The 18,629-nt window shown below is 36.0% G+C and overlaps 1 protein-coding gene and 1 long non-coding RNA gene across 2 annotated transcripts in view; both read right to left on the bottom strand.

Annotated features, from left to right (window-relative positions):
• LOC133839274 (zinc finger protein chinmo) overlaps positions 1–6,464 on the bottom strand; it is a 69,059-nt gene extending 62,595 nt beyond the window's left edge. Inside the window, exon 1 of the mRNA XM_062270701.1 lies at positions 6,197–6,464. The gene's annotated coding sequence lies outside the window, so the exon portion shown is untranslated. The remainder of the gene's footprint in view (positions 1–6,196) is intronic.
• Positions 6,465–6,722: 258 nt separating this feature from the next.
• LOC133839355 (uncharacterized) lies at positions 6,723–11,162 on the bottom strand. The gene is made up of 2 exons (XR_009894095.1): positions 10,177–11,162; positions 6,723–7,337 (listed from the first exon to the last, which is right to left on the bottom strand). It is a non-coding gene; the product is annotated as an uncharacterized LOC133839355 (long non-coding RNA).
• Positions 11,163–18,629: the final 7,467 nt, after the last annotated feature.

Genomic DNA, 18,629 nt, shown 5'->3' with positions numbered 1-18,629 from the left:
ACTGTCTGAAATAATACAAATATTTTTGATATGCACATCAATCAATGATTTATTGCTGAAATCACACTTCAGATATGATATCTCTCGTATTTTTCCAGCACATTTCCCGGCTATCTGCATTTAATTCGACTCTTAGTTGATTTCCACTTCAAGTGGTTTCCGCATTTCCCCCCCGCGATTGCCGATGAAATGAGTCTTTTCCGATCAAAGACAAGCTTTGGGATATGCATACATCGCGTAGCGTTGGCAACCCAGCAATTAACCAGAGTTGCCGCCCCATCTCCTTCTTTTTTTTTCGTTGTTTCCTTTTCGTTGCATTCCCCTTTGCTAACGGTAAATGCTGCATATGCTGCGAACGACTTGCGTGTTGTTTTTTTTTTTTTTTTTTAACCCCTTTTTGTGATATTATTCTCATTCCTTGTGTTGTTGTTGTGATTTTGGTGGCCCTCTTTTGGTCGCATTCTTTGCGCTTTGTTTTAACGGAAGCTGTTGCTGTTGTTTTTATGCTTTTTAATTTCCTTAACCATTTTCTTTTGTGCTTTTTGTATTCGTGTGTGTTTGCGAGACGAGTGCACTCCAAACGTCTTTGCTTCACTTGCCTCCCAAGAGTCCCAAAAAGGGGCATGAAAAGAGCTCAAGCGAGAGCCAAAGGAAGGGGAGAAATCAAACGACGAGAACGACAAAATAAATACATATACATATTTTGTGCGATGGGGAATCTCATGTGACACACACACACACACATACACACTTGAAGTGGTGACGCCGGCGCTTCAAGATTGAGCCAATTTACAAGCAACAAGAGGAAGAGAGCTACGTAGTCAATCTCTTCTGTTTTTTTTGGTTTTTGTTTTTCGAGAGTGTGTGTTTAACATAACGTATCTTGAGCTTGACTTAATTAGGTGTTATTAAAAACAAATTGAGGGGGAAAACGCAGCAAAAGGGTTCACGCAATTAAATAAACATTTCTGAGGGAAATTCTAAAAAAAAAAGTGAAGTGAAGTGAAGTGAAGACTTGATTTAGCTGAATAGACTAGGTTAATTTAATTACAATATAATTGAACTAATTGACTTATTAGTGCTTCGTATAAATATAACTTCCCCTCTCTTCGTTCAGTTCAGTGTTCAGAGAGAGAACTGATCTACGCCATTTGACAGTTGTCTGCTGATCTTTGCGGCGAACTGCAAAAGCTTTTGCGTTTGCCATTACAAAGCTTACGCACAAAACAGTGCGTGAGAGTGAGAGAACGTGAAAGCTTTTGCATTTTGAACTGCGTGAGAGAGAGGGAGAGAGGCGCAAATAGTTCGGTTGGTGAGTGAATGAGGCGAAAACCATTTTTAGCTCGCTGCGGCTGCTACTGCTGCTTGTTCTTCTTCTTCTTGCTGCGCATTGTTGTATTTGCAGTTGAGCTTTTTTTAGTTTTCGTTTTCGTTGTTGTTGTTGCTATGTATATGTGTATTTATTGCGCGTGAATGTCATTTATAAAAGCAGGAAAAGCTTTTGGCGCGCTGCAAATACGCATGTATGCGTGTCTGTCTCTGTGTCTGTGTGTGTGTGTGTGTCTACGCACATTTTTTAATTATGTTGTGCGAGCTCAAGGTTTTTATACCCGCTACCCATAGGGTAGAAGGGTATTATAACTTTGTGCCGGCAGGAAATGTATGTAACAGGTAGAAGGAGGCATCTCCGACCCTATAAAGTATATATATTCTTGATCAGCGTCAACAGCCGAGACGATATAGCCATGTCCGTCTGTCCGTCTGTGTGTCTGTGTGTCTGTCCGTCTGTCCGTATGAACACCTAGATCTCAGAGACTATAAGAGATAGAGCTATAATTTTTTTTCGACAGCATTTGTTATGTTTGCATGCAGATCAAGTTTGTTTCAAATTTTTGCCACGCCCACTTCCGCCCCCGGAAATCAAAAAAAATCGAATAACAAGCGTAAATTTAAAGCTGGAGTTGCGAATTTTGGTATATACTATAATTGCTATAGTAGTTATCATTCCTGAAAATTTGGTTGCGATCAGATAAAAATTGTGGAAGTTGTTAAAGAAATACTTTTGTATGGGCAATAACGCCTACTTACTAGGGCTCTTAGTTGCTTTGGCTGACAATCTGGTACATTGCGCCGTCTATGGTATATTTTGAATGGTGTGCTGTATCGATATACCAAACATACCATTTGGTATATTTTTAGTATTTTTAGTATTTTCGGTATATTTTGAAATAATACCGCAATATTTTGCCCCTATTAAAAATGGGTAGCGGGTATCTCACAGTCGAGCACACTCGACTGTAACTTTCTTACTTGTTTTTTCTATCGCTGCTGTTGATTTTTTTTTTTGTGTGTTCGTTGCTGTGCAGGCGTTGGCGATAGAGCGTAGCGGCTACCGCTGCCGCTTCCCCCCCTCCTCCCCACCACTCCCGCTGAACCCCTCGCACGCACTTTCAGCCAATTGTAGGCCGCAATAATTTAGATGCGACTCTGACACAATCTACAAATAAACGAAACGAAACTCAACAACAACAACAACAAAAATGTGTACGCATGATTTTTTTTTTGCGCTGCGTTTGCACACACATACACACACACACACATACTCTGTATGGGCTGACAAGTGTGTACATATGTAAATAGTTCTCTCTCTATACATACATATATAAAGCTCTATACATAGCTGTAGTTTTATTTGTTAGCTGCGCCCTTCTCAATGTAGGTGTGTGTGTGTGTTTGAGGGCATTCAATATAAATTTATATTATCAGCGCATTTTTTACAATTTCTGTGTTGTAATTGCGACAAATTGACTTATTTCTTGCTCATATTTCCTCGATGAAGACTTCTTAAAAACTGTCTACAGAGTTAATTTCAAATAATTAACAAGATCTAACCTTGATCTTTGAGAACGTATTCTTTTTTATGTGTCTATGACTAATCGCCAAATTGTCAAAACAAAACTATTAAATATATTTCATGTAATTCGATACAGCTTGAATTATATTTTAATAATTACCTTCACATATTTTGATTATTTTTCTAATTTTTGTTGAAATTAATTCTAAAAATTTCTTTTCAATGAATTTTCAATTCAAACTTATTTTTATTTTTTACTACAATTTTATAAGCATTATAATTTCTACGCAATTTTATGACCCATAACAAAAAAAAAATAAGTAAATAAAACGACACACGCATCAAACATTGGTTTAAGTCTTGCAGTTAGTTTCGTAGTTTTGTGTTTTATATCATTTTGTAGGTTTCAGCGCTTTTTTTATGTGGTGCTAATTAAGCTTATCAACGAAATGCTAGACAATTTCATTATAAAAATCCACAGTCATAATAGCAACAAAAAGTGCGGCGAAAAGCAAATATTTCTTTAAAATATTATTTAAGTACAGTGAAAACCTGTCAGTGTCACTCATTGTAAAAATATTTGTTTTACTCGCTCGTTGTTGTAGCACTTAAATAAGTTTGTTGCCTAGGCCTAAACCTACACACACACACATAAACATTGGCTGATACGTATAGATGTATGCGTGTGTGTGGTGTGTACACACTTTTTTTTTCGTAGATATGGCGAGCCTATGTGCAATGCTTTGGCAAACTATTGTATGTAGCTTTTTATTCCCCAGCTGCTAATTGCCAGTTGCCAGTTGCCTTTTGCTCCACTTCGCCAAAGCAACACACGCACTCAAACACACACATTCACACAGACGCATACGCAATCGCATTCGCCAACTCACTCGCACTCGCTTTCACACTAGCACTTGCTCTCTGCTTATTTCGCATTCCCAACTTACACACGCTCTCCCGCAAAACTTTTGCATGCATTGCCCACACATACACGTACAATTGTGAGCCTAACTTGGTATGCATGTGTGCGTGTGTGTGCGAGTGTACAAATAGAAAACGCATTTCATGGGCGTCGCTTTTTGCGTTTGGATTATCTGCACTGGGGTGGAAAGAGTGAGTGAGTAAATGAGTGTGTGGGGCAGACGCGTCTGCAGTTGGCTGCCATTTTGAGTAAAGAGAGTCAGCAAAGTTTTGCATATTTATATATGTATGTATGTATATGCATGAGAGTGCTCTTTGAGTGGACTCTTGAAGTATTCTGAGTGTCGTAATTATTAATGATGCATCATTTGTTGACATTTCGGTGGAAGCGCACTTTAAATAATAAACAAGCTCTCGTTATTGTATACTATTATTACTATGAAAAGTGCATACGCAGCGCGCTCAATTATGACAGCTCCCCTCCCCCCTCCCCCCACACAACTCAACAGCTGCACAACTGAAACAACAATTCAACTCAACTATTGGCGGGCTTTATATATGTTTTTTTTTCTGTAGATCGCATTTCTTGGTAGCCACATTAAAATTCAAGCAACTGCAGTGGCAGGTCATAAAAAATGCCACAATTATTAAAGCAGCACGAGCACGAGAAGAAGAAGAAGATGTAAAAGAAGAAGACGAAGCAGAACACGAACCAACTCAGTTCGGTTGGGGGAATGGGAGGGAGGGGCGACTGCATAGGCGCAGCAACTGCGTCACACACTTTGCGCAACTGCAAACGACGACAACAACAACGACGACGACGTCGACGTCGACGCAACGTTGCGTCAGACCGAAAACCGCGCAGTCTGCGCTGCACACGCGAGAGCGAGAAAGAGAGACAAATGTGGTGTGGTGGGTGGGGTGAGCTTTCTATAGTGGTGTGTTGACTATTCTAGGAAACTGAACTGAGCGATTGTGCAAATGCATGTGCGAGCGAGATGCACTGATTAAGAGGTGAGAGGCCAATCCCCAAAAACAAAAAACCAAAACAAAAACGCACTTCCGACAAGTGAAAATGCAACAAAGAGGACGCCAACAACAAATATACGCACGCAAACACTAAAATAGAAAGAAGCAAACGCATAAAGCAAATGTTCGAAATTACCAAATTGTTGTTGCATTTAATTAAATGCGGAAGACCCACGAAAAACGCAACAACAACAACAACAACTACATTTAAGCACACGCAGTGCGTAAGCGAGACAGCTTTAGCACTGCACAAACAATGTGTTAGAGCAGCAACACAATGAAAACGAAAAAAAAAAATAAAATAGTACACACAACGCACAAGAAAAAATTTGGAACGCGCTGCGCTTAAAGTAGGTCAAAGTGGCAGCGACGCCGGCAGCGCTGACTGAGCGAGGGGGTTGCGTGTCAGTGACGTCGACTGCGACGCCGCAGCAGCAGCAACAACAGCGACAATCGCAGCGTAAAGAAAAGTTTAATTTATGCAAAGAAACCCAGCAAACAAAAAAATGTTATTGTGAGCAACTTTTGCTTTTTTTTCACTTCTTCACTGTTCGTTCACTTGACGCCTAATTGTTATTAATATGTGCAACGTTGACGCTCATAAATCATAAGGCTCGAAAAAAAAGTGCGTAGAAAATATGGAATAAACTCATTTTTCAACTCGTCTTTTTGCATAAATTACAATTACAAGCAAAATGTAATTATAATTACAATTACATGTGTGCGTAAAGTGCGTCTGCCAAATGTTTGCAAAGCTTTGCAAGAAAAAAAAAACTTTCGAAAAAGTTCACTTTAACTAACTGTGACAAAAGTTGAGCTGAAAATGGGGGAAGAAGCAGGGGACGAATGGCAGACAAAGTAATAAGTGAAAATGCGTAAAATATTACACATCAAGTTAGTTGTTGAGCTTGCGCTGCAGTCTCAACCGAAGAGTTGCCAGATCGCTAACAGTTTATACCCTAACATTAAGTTGGCTGCAGTTGTGACAGGAATTGGGAATACCAATTGATTTCAAAGATGAAGCATTAGAGTAAAGAAAAATTTAAGGCTGGTTAAAACAAATTTAATTTTCGAAAATTAAATTTCATATTTTAAAAAAGAAAATTTAAATTGCATAAAAAAAAAAATACTACTATAAATGTAATACTAATTGTAAGTTTTACGAGAAATTTGCCCAGAAAATATGCAAAACTAGTTAAAAACTTAATTGAAATGTAAGGATTATTTTCTTTTAGAAAAGAATTTGAATTTAAAAGATTTGTGTAAAATGAATTTGATATTAAAGAACATTTTATAACGTTTTTTTGTAAAATCTGAACAATTGCTAAAGTTGTTTCATGAGCAAAGAAGTTTTACACACTTCAAAATCTTAAATCTCTTTTAAAAACTCACCTTAAAATCCAATTGCAAATGTTCGCGTTAATCCAAAATGTTCCTCTCCTTTTTTTTTTTGTAAAAAATGTTTACAAATTTTGTTTAATTTAATTATAATATTTTTTGTTTTAGTTTATTTTAGCACACTGCACTGCACTTATGCCGAAAAGTTAGGTTTTGAAAATTGTTTTCGATAATTTTCGAATTGATTTGCAGTTTGATTTTTACACTTCAAAATGTTTACCAAATAGTTTGCTTATATAATTTTTAAGCAAATAGATATTAATATATATATATATATATAAATATTTAATATATATTTTAATTGTTTTTTGTTTTGTTTGGGGTATATTTTTAGTTTAATAATTTTTACGTTTTTTATATATTTTGTTATCGAAACGAAATTTTTATGCAAACTAACACACACGATTTGCTGCTTGTTGTTGTTGTAGTAGTTGTTATTGTTGTAGTGACTTCTATTTGTTGCTGTTGTTGTTGATGTTGTGTTGCTGTGTTTAGTATTGCGTTATGTCCGAACCAATAATTTTGAAGAGTTTTCCAATTTAGTTGTTGGCTTAAATTTTTGCGGTTTTTCGTCTGTTTTTTTTTAATTAGACGATTTTTGCTATTTGTTGTTGTTGTTTGTCGCTTTTAATTAAATGTTACATTTAATTATTGTTGTTTTCCTTGCTTGTTACTCGTTGAATTTCCTTTACGGTGTTGTTGTGTGTAGGTTGCCGATTTCGATTTCCTCAATGTGTTTGCCAAATAATTGTGTTTTATTTAATTGAAAATTTTATATATTTTTTATTAATTATATATTTTCTCTTTTTGCACGCAGCTTGCCAAAATAGTTTTTGTATTTGTTTTAATTTTTTATGTGTTTAGCCCAAAATGATGTTTGCCAATTTGAATTTTTGCGTTGCTTTTTGCATTTACAAAAGTTTCTGAATCAGTTCATTTTTTGTTTGTTTAGTTATTCATTTTCGAACATAATAAAAATGGATGTTATTATTTGTTGTTGTTGTTGCTTTTGTAGTCTAGTTAGTTAAATGTTCAAAGTGTGCATTTTGTTGCATGCGCCGATTCTGCTGTCGATTGTTGTTGGTTTTGTTGTCGTGATTAGTTTGTTCAGACATTTTCACAGTGACATTTGGACCTGCAAATATATATGGAAAGAAAACATAAGATTAAAGAGATACTCAATGAAACAAAGAGTAAATTAAATTTAATTGTTTGTTTTATTTCATCTTTTGATTTAAATTATTTGTTATATTATTCAAGTTCTTCACTGGAACTTGTAAATATCTCAGGATCTTTATGATTATAAGATGAAAGAGATGTCTAAAAAAAAACTAAAGTGAATTTACTTGTTTGTTTTATTTCATCTTTTGTATTTATATTTTTTATTATATTATTTATATTATTATATATTATATTTATTATATATATAATTTATATTATATTTATTATATTATTCAAGTTCTTCACTGGAACTTGTAAATATCTCAGGATCTTTATGATCTTAAGTTGTGAAATTTCGTATACGAATTGCAATATGCAAAATATACTTGAAAAATTTATAATTTTAGTTTCCCATTTAATCTAGCATTTTGAATTATCACCCGTTTAACAGATTGCCCGTATAGACATTTCATTCATGAGCAAAATAATGTCACAACAAAATATTGAAGCTTATCAGCTTTTAAAATATTCAGTGTTCGCATTTTAATCTTAACAAAAAAAAAACCTCTCATTGCATTGAAACACAATTGTTTTCTACTCTAATTTCTATTCATAATCTCTTGCCAAGAGTTGACACTTTTCTGATGGTCGGTTGTACTACAGTTTTGAAACAACACAACATTAAACACAACACACGCGCCACTTGAGCATCAGGCATGTGTGTGGCATCAGGAAATTGTCAATGTCTTCTTATCGCGCATGTGGAAAACACTTCTAATCGGAGTCGTATTATATGCATGTGCAATACCAGCGACAAATTCATTTAAGTAAACCATAAACAATGTTGTGAAACAATTTCAAATGAATTATTTGTAAAATTCTTGTTGAAAGATTATTAGCTGTAATATATAAATTTGATTTTCTTGCTATTCTAAAAAGTGGTTTTCTTTAAAATATATCTCTTGGAACTTAGACCACATTAAATCATGTTTTAGTATAAGGTATAGTTATAGAAAAAACATTTCTTTGAACAAATTTTATAAAGAACTATTCTATTTGCCTATGTCAACTATGATTTCAATTACAAAATGAATGAGCTACATTATCAGAAAGTTTCTTAGAATTATATTTTATGCTTTCAACAAATTTCGTCGTATTCGTATATGTATTTGTATCGGGTTCAACAATAATATTTTATAATCTTTTTTGTTGGAAATTCTTTTTGTGAAATATTCTTTAATACTGTTAATATTTCAAAATCATTTTAATGCAATTATCTTTATTTTTTTCCATAAATATGTTCAAAAATTGTAAATTAATTTATTTTATTTTATTTCTTATTTTTTATGCATGATATATTTATTAATAGCATTATTTCATAATTATTATATATATTTGTTTTTATATTTATTTATTTTTATATTTGCTTCATTATTTCTATATATTATTATTGTAATATATGAAATATTTATTAAAATTTTTGTTTTTATTATTTTCTTTTATTTATTGAGTGCAATATTTTATTAATTTAACTTTTGCAATTGTTCCTTCGGTTTTCTTAAAGAGTTTCTTATTAGTTTCTACTACTTGTTGTCTTTGCAGATTATGTTTCATCTGCTGTGGCACTTATGCAGTTTTCATGTTGCACTCTCACATACACACACACACATACATATGCACACATGCACACACTCTCACACAATCACGTGGTGGAAAAAAGGGGTTCGAGTTTTGCTTGGCGCCCCAAGCAAGAGAGGAGGAGCGGGATGAAGGGTGGCAGGGTTGTTTATGGATTGCTGTTGTTATTGTTATAGCTGTTTGTTATCGTTGTAGTTGTTCCTCTTGTTGTTGTTGTCGTTGTTGTTTGGCATTGTTGTTGCTTGATTAAAAATGCAGACGATTTCATGTTCTGCATAAAAGTTTTCGCTTCGAATTTGCGTTTTCCAGTTTCAGTTGCAGTTACGAGCAGCGGATCAAATCCAAATCGAGTCAAGCAACCCCATTTGATACACACACACACACACACAAACACACACATTTCATTTTACGCACTCAGGATACCCACACACATCGATACAAACTGCATTTGTATGGATTTTTGTCCCGGAACTGAGTTGATGAACGAGTTGAAGCAGTTTTTGGGAAATCGGAAATTCGGGACACTTTTCGCTTGTTCTTCACGCACAGTTGAAATTGTATCTGCGAGATACATTTGTAGTTTATAGTACGATAATATAGCAAACTTTTTCTAAGAGGCTTCAAAACATTTTGAATTGCAATTTTATGATTTTTAACAAGGAATTTCATTTATTTTAGTTTTCTTTTTTTTAGAATATTCACAATAAAGTCTTTATAAATTAAAATTAAATACTTTTTGTTTATTTTTTAATGCACAACTATTTTGAAAATGTTTATTTGATTATTTTTATGTTGCATTAAATATATTTTGAACTGTGAAAAAGTCTTTTAATGTTTTAACATTTGTTCTTATTCAATTTCACATTTATATTGCAAACTGCACTTTAGCATATTTTTTTATTGTAACAATATTTTTTTATTTATTTAGTTAGCTTATTTCATTAATTTGTATTTGAATTCTTTTTGTATTTTTTTATTATACATATTATTTTTTATTTATTTAATTCGTTTATCCATTTACTTGTATTTTATTTCATTTCACATTTATTATATTCGTTATTAAAATTTTGCTTTTTTTTTGGAAAACTTTCCACAAAATGTTGCTAGATTTTTTTTTTTTAATATTGAATACTTTTAGCATTGCATTGATTAGCAACAATAAACAATGAATTTACCTTCAATCACTTGTCAAATGTACACACACACTTACACACACATACGCAGCACACACACACGCATTTGTTATTGTATTTGTTTGCCGGCCTTGGACGTATGTGTGTGGTTGAATTTTGATTTTTATATATTATTTTATGATTTGATTGGATTTGATGTGTGCTTCGAACACAAACGTAAACTAAACTTAAATCATAAATGAAAAGCAGTTTTCTGCTTTACACAATTTTTCGTGGCTGCTTCAAAACTTTTCTTTTTTTGCTTTTGCACTCGAGTTGCAATTTTTATAAACTGAATTTGTATTTATTTTTTTTATGCATTTCCGCTTTGTCGTTGCTTTGTTGATGTTGTTGTTGATATTTGTTGTTAGTATTGTTGTTGTTGTTGTTGTTGTTCGTAATAATTTAGAAAATTAATAAAAATTGGTTGGTTGTGTGGTCAGCTTGCTAAAGTGTTGCTGTGTTATTTGCCGTGGCCGTGTTGCCGTTGTGGGGAAATGTTTTTTGTTTTTTTAGTGTTAGACGAGACGAGAAATGCACACAACGAACGCTGCTTGCTGCTGCTGCGAGCTGCGCACCACCGAAACCTAGCGCCGAATAGACGAGCATGAAATTCAAAAATTGCGTTTATGGCCTATCAACCAGGCAGGCGGCGGCGGACGACGCACACAAGCGCACAAAATGCACGCATACACACAGCGCTACGTCTCTCAACCACTCACACACACACGCATACATTGACAGCGCGAGCAGAGCCACCACCAGCAACAGCAACAGCAGCAGCAGCAAGCAGTAAAGGCAGCAAACAGCAGCAGCAGCAGCCGCAAGCAGCGCAACAGCTCCAAGAGAGTAAGAGAAAAACGCAACCGAACGCAGCAAAGCGCAGCGAAAAAAAACACACACACACATACACTCGCATACAATCCTCTCTCGCATAAAGCGTCGCGCGCTCTCTCTCTCTTCATTCGCTGTCGCAGCCAAAAACAAGTTTTGTGCTGCTTGGGGCCCTGACGTCGCTGTCGCTGCCACTGCGAGGAGAGTGCGCCCATTTTGCATTTGAAGCTCTCTGCGCTGTGTGCGTGTGTGTGTGTTTGTGCTTTTGTTTTTGATTTTGTTTGCTTGCAAATGCAGAATTTGCATTGGTGTGCGCGAGAGAGCGAGTGAGTATGCTCTTATTGGACTTGTGGATCTCTCTCTTAGCACTCTCTCTCTCTCCCTCTTGCGCAGCGGCTGTGCAATGTGTTGTTTGATTTGCCATTTTAATCCAATTGGAATGCAGTAGGTCTTGCAGTGTGTGCAAAATGGTCTCCCAATTGAGTGCGAATTTCTATTTCGTATCAGATTAATCCTTTGACGAAGCTCGAAGCTGTTGTTGCAGCAGCTTTTAAAAGCTTGTTTTGTGCTGATTCAGCTATGATGTCATTGCTGCAACTTTGCATGCGATTTGTGTGTGTATGCAATGCAGGACTTCTTCTTGTTTTGCTTTTGGGGGTTACTTTTCAACACACACTCTCTCTCTCTAGCTAGCTCACTCTCTGTCGCTCCCTCTCCCTCTCTCTTTGTGTGCAGGCAAATTGCATAAGTCGCATGAGCTAATAACTGCGTGAAGTCCTCGATTCCTTCATGTGGAAAATACTCGTGGGTAAAAATGAAATACTTTCAGAAATTACAAACTTGCTTTTCATTCTTGGGGGGTGGGGGTAACTGAACTCTTTAAGGATGCAATTGTTGCTTTTAGCGAAGCTTTTCGAATCCTTTTGTGTACAAAACAATGCGTTTTAATTTTCCCTTTTTACCCAAATGATTTTCCCAGCGAATATATCAAATTCCTCAAATTAATTTACAATTGTCTACAAGAAAACCATCTAAAACTATCCCAAAAAATTAAAAAAAATAGAATGTGCGCCTTTATTGTTAATTAAAAGTTGATTATTAACCAGCCGAAATCCAAAAAGATCTCGTCCCAAAAAGCACTCAATGCGAAAAGCGCTCAAAGAGACAATAGAGCAAAAAATAAACTCGTTTCTCCTGCGCTTCCAGTGACAAAACAAAAGCAAAAACGCACAATAACAAAAACGAAAAAAAAACACACACACACACAGCATAACAATACGCATTCATTTTGCAGTGTGGAGAGCGCTTTGAGCTTTTTCGGCAATTGACTTCCCCAGCCCAGAGCGAGAGAGCGCGCGCATGGAGCAATCTCTCGTTCTCTCTGAGAGAGCGTAAAGCGCGCGCAAAACATAAAGCGAGGCGCTGCCATTTTATTGCCGCCTGCAGCCGCAATAAAAACTGCGAGAATGAGAACCAACAACACACAAAAAAAAAAACTTTTGCTTAGTCGACGACGTCGCAGTCGCAGCAAGTTTACGCAATGCCAAACAAACACGTGGAGCAGCGGCAGCGCTGCCGGCGCAACCAAGCGCAGCGTCGAGAGCATTTTATTTTTTGGCGCTCTTCTCTCACCACACTCTGTGTGCTGTGTGGATGTGCGTACGTCAGTGTGTGTGTTTGTGAGTTGGCGCTTATGTGGCTGCGGCTGCTGCTGCTGCCTGCTGCGTGCTGTAGAAATCCAATAAGCAAAAGCTTTGTGCGTTTGCTGCGCGCACACCAATGCAGGCCATTATATGCGTGTATATTGCATGATGATGGTATTGCGTTGCGCTGTACATGCATGTCGCTCTATGCGTGTGCGTGTGTGTGTGAGTGCGTATGCGTGTATTTATATATGTATTGCGTATTTTGGCGACGCGTCGACGTCGCTGCGCGTTTGCAGTGTGTGCACGCACTTTCAACTGCCTGCTATGCTGCCCTATCCTGCTGCTGCCTATGTACAGTTTTTTTTTTGTGCTTATATGCTCCACATTTTGGCGCCAGGCCACAGTGCGCCCCTCTTCCCTCTCGCTCTCGCTCTCTATCGCACTCCCACACTGTCCATTAAATGAACGCACTTTTGCAGCCTGCGTTTGCCGTTGCTTTGTGTGTGTGTGTGCTTTTTTGGGTGTGCGTTTTTGTGAAATTTTAGCATTTATTTGTTATGTACTCGCACTTTGACTGCTGCTGTTGCTGCTGACGCTGCGTCGCTGCTGCTGCGTAGGCTCGTTATATACACTATTTGGCAATTATGTAGAGTTATGTGTGTGTGTGTGCGTGAGTGTGCTTGTGACCCTGCCATCGCTCTTCGTGTGTATACTGCATTTTTTCGCTTACTACCCGAAAAGCTTTTTCAATTGCACAAAAACAAATGTTGTTTAGCTTGCTGTATACACACACTCACACACACACACTTGCTAACTACTCACATTTATGTATTTTTCATGAAGCTCGCACTGGCAAAAGCTGAATGCTTCGATGGATTTTTCGTTGCGTTTTCAGATAAGATGATATCATTTGTTTTTGTGCCATTTGGCGCACATTAAATTTGTATTCGTTACACACATACATATATCTTTTATATGTATGTGTGTGTGTATTTACGCATTCTGGCTGCCGCCCAAATTTTGATGCTTGCAATGGCTGCGTTTTATGCTTTTTTATTTGTTGCTCTTTTGCTGTTTCGATGTCAATTGGTTTGAACCAGTTATCGCACACACACACACATACACCTAAAATAAATACACACACACACACACACACACACACTCGCACAGTTGACAATGAAAAAATGCTATATGTTGGGCTAGGAATTCGAACCGTGTCTAGGGCAGTAATTGTGCTAATTAGAACAAGTAATTGCAGTAATAACATAAAAGAGGAAGAGCAAGATACCGAGTGGGAGAGAGATGGAAGAGTGCAAGAAATAGAGCGGGGAATATGTGAAGAGCGCTTGGGGAATAAATAATATGACGTTGTTAACCAACAATTTATATCGAATCACATACGAAAAGTAGATGTTATTAAAGTAAATGCAAGACATTGAGGTTATGAATGTGCAATTGAGGTTATGTTGAACAATTTGGAATTGAAATGAAAATAATTAATATAGAAGCGAAGATTAAAGGATGAGTAAAATAATAAGTGTTTTATTTTTATAACTTTAATATAACATAAATAAAATTAAGTACTTTAATATTGAGGTTATGTTTTGTAAAATGTGCTTTGAGGTTATGTAAAGTAGTGAAGTACAAAAATGTTGCTAAATTGCTGTCGTGATGACACAACTTAGTAAAAAACAAATTACAACAGTTTAAATTTTAAAACATTATTAGTTGTTATTACTTTAAAAATCATTTGAGTTAATATTTCATATGAACTTTAAACTGATACAATAAAAAAAGAAAAATTTTGAGAATTTTCTAAATTGAATCTCAAAATAAACCCATATATCATCTTTCATTCACAATTTTCGTATTTTCGCCAAATCATTTCCCATATCCTTCAACAATTCAGTGACACGTTCATTCTTAATTCACAAAACTGGTAACAAAAAATTGCCTTAGCTGGAAAAGAGAGCTTTGATATCAAAAGCGAGGGAAAACAATGAAGCATAAATGTTGGAATCAACAAGTGTTTAGTCATCTTCCTTTAACAATCATTTTTTTTTTTTTTTTGACTGCGAATCCTTTTACAGCGCAAATAAGGCAGAAGAAAAAGTGAACCGCAAAAACCAAGAAGCAAAAATTGTTTTGACTGACATCAAAGCTAAGCAAAAACACACCAAAAAAAAACATAAATTGATGTATTACAAACAGGGGAGCAAGAGCGGGAGGATGGAAAGTAAACCACAGAACAACGACAACAATTTAAAGAAAACCGCCAAAAAACCCGCTGAGACTCAGCAGGGAAAACAAGGGGAAAGAGATTCGTGACGTTGACACAGAAAAGCCAAAAAAAAGAAGAAAAAAAAGAACGACTGAGTGGAGAAAATATTGTATAAAAATGAGTAAAAATTTCAGCATAATTTCAAAACAATGACGCAGTCGAAATAATCCTTAAGCAAACTCAATGAAGAGAGAGAGAAGGGAAAATAAAGAGCTCTGCACAAAAGACAAGAACAACAACAGAACACCAAGAAAAAAAATAAAAAAAACAAAATCAAAAGGGGTTCAAGGACATTTTACACATAATTTTTACTACCTTACACACTCGCCACGCAGACAAAGACGTCCTGCACCCTCAGCCTGTCCCCTCCCCGGCGTTTCCCTTTGTCGCGACCCTCCCGAAGCGTTCATGCTAATGTAATAATTTTCAAGATGTGCGCCAGGACGCGCTCTCAACGTCCTTGCGTCCTGATTCACAGTCAGCAAAAAGAAAGGCATAAAGCAGGAAAAAGCAGCAGGAACACGACAAAAAGAATCATGCATAAACAAGTTGGAAAATTTATGAAAATTAAGACGAAGAAAGCACACTCTAAGTGAAGAAATTATTCAATTGAAATTAGGTCAAACTTTTCTTGGAATGTACTTAGAATAAATTCGAAATTCACTTTAAATTTACAATAAAATTAAATTGGAGTTAAAAAAATTAGAAACCCATTTCTTAATACTTAAGTTTTAGTAGCATATCTTCAAATTAAATAAAAGAAAATATTTTGAAAACGACATAATAAAGATAGTAAAGTAAATAATTTAAAAAATGGAAATTGTTTATTGACTAGCAAACAAAAATGATTACAAATATGAAATACAATAGTCGATTTTTAATCGGTTAATCAAGCAAATATATGTTTGCTCTGAAAGATATATAAAGCAGATTCTTGTGATATATTAATTGCATTTAGCAATAATCTACACAGAGAAAAAAAGCTAGATTGAAAAAACTTTATGATTTTTTTGATCTCACAAAAAAAAAAAAGTGAAGTAAGATTTTTAGGTTGAGAAAATCTTAAATAAAGAGTTGTATTATAAATTTGCAATTTAAGATTAAAAAACATCTTATTTTAAGATTAAAAATCTTGATTCAAGAATGTTTTACTCCAGATTGAAAAGAAGATTTCCAATCTTGATTTAAGAACTTTTCGATCTTGATCCAAGAATTTATTCTTGATTTAAGCACGTATTTTCTTTATGTGTAAGACACTGCCAAGTCTGAGCAACACAGCTTTAAAATGAAGCGAGATAAAGGCCAAAATGCAGGCGGACAGACAGCCAGACAGACCCTCCAAGAAAGTGAGCATCGTCGCAGCGGAACGTGTAATAAAATTATACAACTCTTACGACGGGAAAGAGCATTGTAAAAGGCTGTTGCTTGAGAAGAGTTTAACGCTCTATTACGCACAATCAGCTCAACGGCACGCGGGGTAGTAAAAATCAAATGAAATAATAAAAAACCGAAAAGGAGAGCTAAACTTCTAGGACGACGACATTGATTGCCTTTTCACCTTTAGCAGTCGCTTTCCCCTTCCCCGCTTCACTCTCTCCAAACCGAAAGCAGCTTGGGACTACGACTTTGTTTACCTTTTTGGCCGGGCCAATCGATTATTACACTTTGGGTGAATGAACTGGGCTACAAAAAAAAAGAAGGCAAATTGACACAAAACGACTTGAGGTATTTGCATACAATGAAGGATTAGCTGCGCAGTGTGACCAGCTGCATCGATAAATATGACTAAAAAAGAGACAGAGAGAGAGAGAACAATGAATGCAACAACAAATGCGTCGCGATTCCATTTTTTTGGGGGGCAATTTGTGAACTAGAGCGAAGCGAGGCAAGGTAGGAAAAACAATAGGGAAAGAGCGGGTGGGGAAGGGGGAATGGGGCGAAAATTGGGTCACGCACGCATGTGACGACGCGACTGCTGTCGACTGCTGTTTGTTGCAGCTACAAAACTGACAGATGTGGCAGTCGAGTTACAAGATACGCGATATCATCAGCAACAACGACAATGGCAACAAAATGTGGCAGACAATGCGACGCATCGTGATGTCATGCGGGAAGAAGACACATGAGAAAGAGGGGGGAGAGTGGAGCAACTGCAGAGAGTTGAGAGACAAAAAGGTAAGCGATGCGGTTACGCATGCAAATTACGAGGAAAAACTATAGAAAAACTTACAGCAAAAGCTGCCTAAATGCAACTGAAAAATATGTACAAAGTCTAAGAAAATAAAAGTATAGTGACTGCCTTAAGCCAACTAAACTAACGCAGAAGGAAGATAAATCTTGAGGAAATCTAAGGTCCTGGAAATGCAGAACAAATGTATATAAATTCAAGACATATTTTAATAAAAGTATCACAGTAAAATTAAGCACTAAGCGAACAATTAATTCATTATTAATTCCAGACAAATTAACAAAAAAGTAAGAAAGTTAAATTAAAAAAAAAGAGAGGATAGTGGGTTAACATTTAAGTGTACAGACGGAAAGACGTAGTAATAGACCTAAAGCACATTTTAGCAACATTTAAATCTCATTTCTTTCGACTTAGCAGCCACACTATTTTTTCTATTCGAGTAGTGGCCGTTAAGTGAGGTAAGATTGCAGAGAAAAGTATAACATACGGACCAAAATTAATCAAAAGTTGAAATAATGAATCTTCAGTGTTTAACTTACATTTAAATTTCACTTAACAGCCTCTGCGCTTTAAATTTTCTTTCAACTTAGCGGTCACGATAAATTGTGTACAAAAATACGCCAAGCGGCATTATTAAGTCGTTAAATATTACGCTTTGCTATCATTCTGAGAAAAGTTCGAAATTAAAAACATTTATTGACCTATTTTCCCTATTCAAGTAGTGGCCGTTAAGTGAGGGTGCAGGGAAAAGTCTTATAGAACTTTGAGAGAAAAATCTTTAAAAAAATTTTATTTTGTTAATCTGTCTGCTATTTGGAACCTTCACTATTTCACAAAGCTTAAACTTAAACTTCATTTGTTTACTGAAAGTCATTTAACTTAGCGACCTATTTACCCTATTCCAGTAGTGGCCGTTAAGTGAGTTTAGAGTACAGAGCGAAGTCTAATAGAAGTAAGAATAAACTATGTTTAATATTTTCAGTATTTAATTCTTTCTGCGCCTCTCAACATTCACTACTTAACAGTGACTAAACTTACTTTCATTTGCTTTGCTTAACGTCATTTAACTTAGCGGCCTATTTACCCTCTTCCAGTAGTGGCCGTTAAGTGAGGTATGTGTTGCAGAAAAAAGTCTAATAGTATTTTCACTACTCAAGTCTCTTTATTTCTTTAACCTTTGCTTTACTTACAACGCTTATCGCTTTCATGGACAGTTCACTGTAGCTCACGTTTGACATTTACATGCGGAAACAGCAGCTACTCCAAAAATTGTTGAACTGCCAGTGGCTGCAGCGGTTGCTGTGGCAGTTGCGGTGGGTGGCTGGCGCTGCGTTTCGTTTTTTTTTTTGTTTTGTGTTCGCTCTCTAATTGACGCACGTTGATTTTCGGTACTCGCCTTATCTATCACTCAATCTCTCTCTCTCTCTCTCTTGCTCTCTTTCTCTCTCTCACACCTCAGTTGTCTCGCTCTCAATGCTATGCAATTCTGTAAAAAATTGTTCAACAC

This window comes from Drosophila sulfurigaster, chromosome 2L (genome assembly GCF_023558435.1).
Source record: "Drosophila sulfurigaster albostrigata strain 15112-1811.04 chromosome 2L, ASM2355843v2, whole genome shotgun sequence".
Classification (NCBI taxonomy): domain Eukaryota; kingdom Metazoa; phylum Arthropoda; class Insecta; order Diptera; family Drosophilidae; genus Drosophila; species Drosophila sulfurigaster.
Note: the sequence above shows the minus strand (reverse complement) of the source record. Positions and strands in the feature narration are given on the sequence as shown.